General features: G+C 38.8%; 1 long non-coding RNA gene across 1 annotated transcript; it reads left to right on the top strand.

Moving 5' to 3' along the window:
- Nucleotides 1-4689: 4689 nt before the first annotated feature.
- LOC145094910 (uncharacterized) lies at nt 4690-5796 on the top strand. The gene is made up of 3 exons (XR_013703633.1): nt 4690-4906; nt 4987-5228; nt 5345-5796. It is a non-coding gene; the product is annotated as an uncharacterized LOC145094910 (long non-coding RNA).
- Nucleotides 5797-6178: the final 382 nt, after the last annotated feature.

Here is a 6178-nt window from a genome sequence, read left to right on the forward strand (position 1 = left end):
GGTTCAGGTCCAGTGGCAACACCGGAAAGGGTCAGAGTTGACTTGGGAGCCGGAGCGTGAGATGCGTGAGCAGCATCCAGAGTTATTTGCAGAGTGAGACTTCGAGGGCGAAGTCTGATTTAGTGGGGGAGAATTGTAACATCCGGATTCCCAGGTATATTATTTCATTCATTTATTTGAGGAATTGAGAAGGAACTCGGCGAATTAGTGTCAAGACTCGCCGAGTAGGATCGCGGATGTTCATGCGGGTTCGCACCTGGACTCGGCGAGTCCAAGGGTGGACTCGGCGAGTCCACGCTGTTTAATGAAACCCTAATTTCCTGGGTTTGGGACCTATTTAAAGGCCCTTATGGCCGTCATTTGCGGCCACCAACCCCCAGAGAGAAACCCTAAGAGATCTAGAGCGTTTGTGAGGAAGGAGAGGCCATTCTTGATCCTTTTGTGGGTGTTTTTGCAAGAAGGAAGTGACCAAAGCAAGAGGAGGCTGAAGGAGGTGCGGTTTTGGTGGTTTTTGAGCTCCTAGAGATAGTATTGAGGTATTATTCTCGGACCTTCTTCAGTTTTTGTGTTCATTCTTAGTGTTAGGGTTTTCTAACCCTTTTAGAGGTTGATTAAGTAGGGTATTTGGTCCCTTCTCGAGTTTGTGTTCTGGATATGGACCCAAAGAGGTCCAGAGACCTTAACCCTTGGAGCTTTATGAGTCATTTTAGGAGCCATGAGCTTGGGATGTCATTTTTGGGGCTAAATCACCATTTTGGACCATTTAGATGTTATATGAGAGTCAAGGTCCGAAATTTACGTGATTATCATGCTTGGGAAGGCCAGATCTATGAATGTATGGAACAGATCTGACCTCAGGAGTTGTATAGAGTTTGTGCATGGCATGAACTCGCGGAGTCCGAAGAGCAGACTCGGCGAGTAGTATGAAGGTTGCCCATAAATCACTCAGTGAGTGGACTTGCCGAGTTGGGGAATAACTCTGTGAGTCAGGGAGAGTCAGGGGGGACTGAGTCCAAGTGGAACTCACCGAATTGTTCTTGAGACTCGGCGAGTTGAGTCGGGGTGGCCTCGCGATTTATGTCAGGTTGAACTCGTCGAGTTAGGGAAGTACTCGACGTGCCAAGAGAGGGTCTAAGAGAGTCAGTGGACACGTGTGGACTCGCCGAGTCGCCCTAGTGCACTCGACGAGTCGGGTTAAAGTTTGACCATTGACCTTGTTGACTTTTAGGGATGAGTATAGATGTATTTATGAGAGTATTTACTTTATGTGATTAGGCGGAGGCTAGATCACACTTCTACCGAGTCAGATATTTACCGAGACACCGAGGTGAGTCTTCTTAATATACGTTACCTAGAGTGGTATATTGTGTAGACAAGAGGGTCTTATGTGTTATGTATGAAATTATGTGCTATGTGTTATATGTATGTTGTATGATGTTATAGACCGGACCGAAGGGTCCAACGATACAGACCGGGCCGGAAGGCCCAACGAGCTATGACCGGACCAGAGGGTCCAACGAGCTACGGGACTGGAGGGTCCCGCTGAGACACATCGACCGGAGGGTAGTATTATAGCCTTGAGTGGCGTATGTGTTGTATGCGGTATTTTGGGGAACTCACTAAGCATTTATGCTTACAGTTGTTGTGTGATGTGTTTCAGGTACCAGTGATGAGCGCGGGAAGGCGCCGACATGATTTGTACACACTTGTGGAATTTATGTTTTAGATTCTGGGGAAATGTTTTGTGATAGTAACATTTGATACAATATGTTTTTTGACATTAATTTAAGAGTAAATGAATGTTTTAAAAATGAAAAAATGTTTTGAAAACTACGTTGTTACATAATGTATGTTTGTTCATTGTAGGAGTGCGTACCTTTCCCAAATGTGACTATTATTAGAAAATATAGTTTTTACATTACTCTTTATGTGAGGGGATCACAAAGTAGATGTAAAGGGAAAGTAATGAAGTATTGTAGTGTAATAATATTATAATTATTATTGTACTAACTACCTTAATCCAATTGTTAATTATGGTATAATGTGATATCATTGTAACCGTACTAATTGACTAGGGGAAATCACGACGTTGTAATACGTCGAAAAGTAATGACATTTGTCACCCGAAGATCTGCAGATCCCACTGTAGCTAGCAGTAAGGTGTAGGATTGTCAATCCAATATAGATCTATACACAAATTCATGTTCTCCCTCCAGGAGATTCTGGATACATATCGAGCCATGGCAGGTGGTGCCATGCCACGAAACAGTGGTTCACATTTATGTTATAGTATGTATGTATTGTATGTATTAGTGTAGTGAATATCCTCCCTGATTCTCATCATAGTATGGTCTTTAGTATAGTATTTAGTGTGTACTAGTGAATGTTCTCTCTGTCTAGTGAGTAGTATGTTCTCTTTGACTCTTGCTATAGTGTGTTCAATTGTTTAGTGTAGTGTATGTATTGTTTATAATGTGTATTGAATCATGTGTGAACTGACTCTTTGTATGTTACATTGTACTAGAAGTAGTAAGTAGTATATTACTAAACTATACCTATTATAGTTTACTAGAAAGATTCTTTGTATAACTGAGTGTATTGAAATAAGACAGAAAGCTTTTATGTCTATACATATACACATGATATATAACTAAGGATCAAACGACACTCGGACAAACAATAGGGGACTCTAAGTCCACAACCAAACAAGGAACAGGAAATAGAGCGTATTATCAGTCCTAAGTCCTTCAAACCTTACTTATATAACCATATATGTATTGGAAATGATTTGATAGTATATAAGTTTAAAGAGTTTTGAAAGTAAATATTTGGAAACTAAAACTGAGTTTTATAAATAGTTTAACATGTAAAAGTGTTTGAAAATCATTTTGAAGTAGTTTTGTTGACAAGACAGTTTAAAGCATAGTAAATCCATTTGTATGCTAGTTATTAATCACATGTGATTGATATAATAACTAATATGATTCAACTTGTATTCCCCCATAAAAGCATTTAAAAACATTTAAAAGGTTAATTAAGGGGTATGAACTCACCTGTAGTGAGTGATGCGACGATAGGATCAGTTTAGGAGGTTGAGTGTCAATTGTGGGCTTGAGCACAAACAAATCTTATTAACCATATTATGACATACGTATGCATACAATTAGTGTTTGTAACATCTAATTATTGAATTGGGACCACCTTAGGGACTAGTAAACACTTATATTGAAGTGTTACAATCGTATATGATCGTATATAAGGGGTGTATGGCTATACAAGGGAGTGTATGGTCAAAATACACCATATTGGTGTGTGTGCGGCCGGACACCCCCCTATGAAGTGTGTCAAAACGTATTTTAAGGCCTTAGAACCCATCTATGAAGGTTTCTCACTTCATGTTCTAGCCTTTTATGGAGGTTATTGCCATTTTAGGGCCTAAAAGGGGTGTGTATGGTTGCACATGGTGTGTGCGGCCGTACACATGGTGTATGCAGCCGTACACTCCTGAAGATCATGAGAAATGGCATTTTTCCAGAAGATCTTCAAGTGTTCTTGGCCTATAACAAGCTATGATAAGTGTTTATGCGATCTAGAGGCTTAGAAGTATGGTTAAACTCCAAAAAGTTTAGTAGGTGTTCTTGGTGTTCTTGAAGATTTAACACCAAAAACGTGTTTTCATGGATCTAAGTGGGGAAGAAGGCTAGTTAAGTTCAAGAATCAACAAATTATAGGAAGGATTACTTACTTTTATGAAGATCAAGATGAATATTTGGATTATACTTGGGAGAAAACGTGTTCCAGCTTTGAAGGAGTGGGAAAAGTGTTCAAAAATGACTAAGGATGGCATATATAGGCAAGAGTGTGTGGTTGTGATGGGTGTGCGGCTGCACACACTTGTGTGTGGCCGTACACTCAAGTGTACGGCCGCACACTCCATGTTTTGGAGTGTTTGGCCCGATTTTGCTTGATATGCATCATGTTATCCCATTTCTAGGTTCCTACCTTAATTATACTAGGTTTATAACACTTAAATAGACTCCAAACAGTGCTAAAAGCTATCAAAACGAGTCTAACTTTGATTAAATTGGTCTCTTGCACAAGATAGAAATTTCGGGTTGTCACATGATTAGTTTTTATATTTGATTTTCGTTTTGTGTTTCTATCTAGATTTTTCAGTTTTGAGCTTAATGAATGTTTGATTTTAAATTCTTGTTAGTCTGATCGCCTAAGTGGGGTTTTATCATTCCGGTCAATGTTCTAAAAAGTTCGCCACGGCTTCGCCATTGCGCGTCATTGCTCCAAGGCTTGTACTTGCCGCCAAGATTTGACAAAATGCCGCCTTAAGACACACACACACACACACACACACATATATATATATATATATATATATATATATATATATATATATATATATATATCATGGTTGTAAAAATCGGTTTAGGTGGCTGATTAATCGGCGCCTAAACGCTTGACAGCCTCCAACTGCCTACGATTAGGTGTTAAAGGGTAAATTAGGTGGCCTTGGTCAATATCGGTCAAAACCAGCCCTAATCGGACCAAATCAAACCAACTCGGACCTAATTGGTCCAAGAGACTCTAAAGGACCCACCAGCTCAAAGGAGCCAGCTTGCCTACAATATAACTATGTGTTTAATATAACTATGTGTTTTTTAGAACGAAGGATTCCCTTTTATAGACTATGTTTTCCTTGATAAAATGTTCCCAACTTCGTTGTGGGATACTCAAACTTTTGCTCTTCCATATATGTTCTCCCCTGCTCGACTCCGACCCCTCCGTGCTCGTTCTTCGCTATCTTCTTCTGCCACGAGCTTCTCTCTACACCGATTATCTATCAACAAGTTGTTCTAATGGTGTTATTCCTCTTGCTTCTCCAGACGTCCAGGTTCGTTTCTCTTTGCACCGTTCATCTACCAACAAGTTGTTTACATAATTTGATTCTCGATTCTTGATTCTCGATTTCAGATAGTCGAAAGTGTGTATCGATTGCTCTATTACAGGTTCTTAGCATTAGTTATATACCAACAAGTTGTTCCAGTGCCATATGCTCGATTGTAGATAGTTGGGAGTGTCAATTGTTTACAGAATTTGATTTTGGATTGGATAGGTCTGCATCAATTGGTCCTTCTGCCACTCCTTCATCAGCTTCGTAGAGGATGGAGCTTCGTTCTTCTTTATCCTCTCTCTAGTTTCTCTTGTCAATTCTGGTACCAATTTATGTTTGAACTTATTGCATAAATATCTTTGTTGTCGTATGTGTATTTTGATTATAGCCTTGCGATACACAACTCCAATTGAGTAATTTGGTTCGTGTTCTTTTCAGTGATGTGGTTAATATGGTTGTTTGATAACTATCATGCCAAGTGTTTGTGTAAATGCTTAAGAGAAATTGACAGAAATTCTGGTCCCTTGATCATGTATGAAGTTCTCAAAAACCATGGATTGAAGATGTAGGTGGAGTAGCTGAGGGTGTGATGGTGTTGAACAGATGCAAACATGAAGTTTGTTAATGGTGGTGTTTGGTGGTTGGAGCAAAAACGAATGGAGCAGGTCGTGGTATTTGGCTATTCTTATCAGGGGTAGAAAGGAGGTGGTGGTTTAAGGTTGTTGCAACTCTCAATTTGGTGGCTTGAATTAACTCGTTGTGAAAACATGATTTTAAAGAACCGATGAAGAACATTCAAGAACAAATGAGAATATTTGTAATTCTTGGCTGATATGGTTGTTTAATCCAAATCATCAACGAACTAATATATTTGTTAACTTGTTTACTTATATTATTAGGACTAATGTTATAATTATTAAAATTTTAATTTTTTTAATAATTAATGGTCCCCGATTAATCCCTGCCTAACCGATTAATCCCTTGACCCCAGTCCACCGCCGAGTTTACGTTGAGCGTTTTCTGCAACCTTGATATATATATATATATATATATATATATATATATATATATATATATAAATGAATGAATAATTGTAGAAAATACATATAAAATTATTAATTATATACAAAATTACCGCCTTAAATCACGCTTTACAAACGACATGGCTCGCCACGACTCAAAAAAACTTGAGGCTTGACATTGCTGCCAAATCACGCCTTACGTTATTTAGAACCTTGATTCCAATTAATCAGTTAATAGAATCTGTAATTA

Source organism: Lactuca serriola, chromosome 3 (assembly GCF_051521515.1).
Source record: "Lactuca serriola cultivar US96UC23 chromosome 3, Lser_US96UC23_V15, whole genome shotgun sequence".
Taxonomy (NCBI): Eukaryota; Viridiplantae; Streptophyta; class Magnoliopsida; order Asterales; family Asteraceae; genus Lactuca; species Lactuca serriola.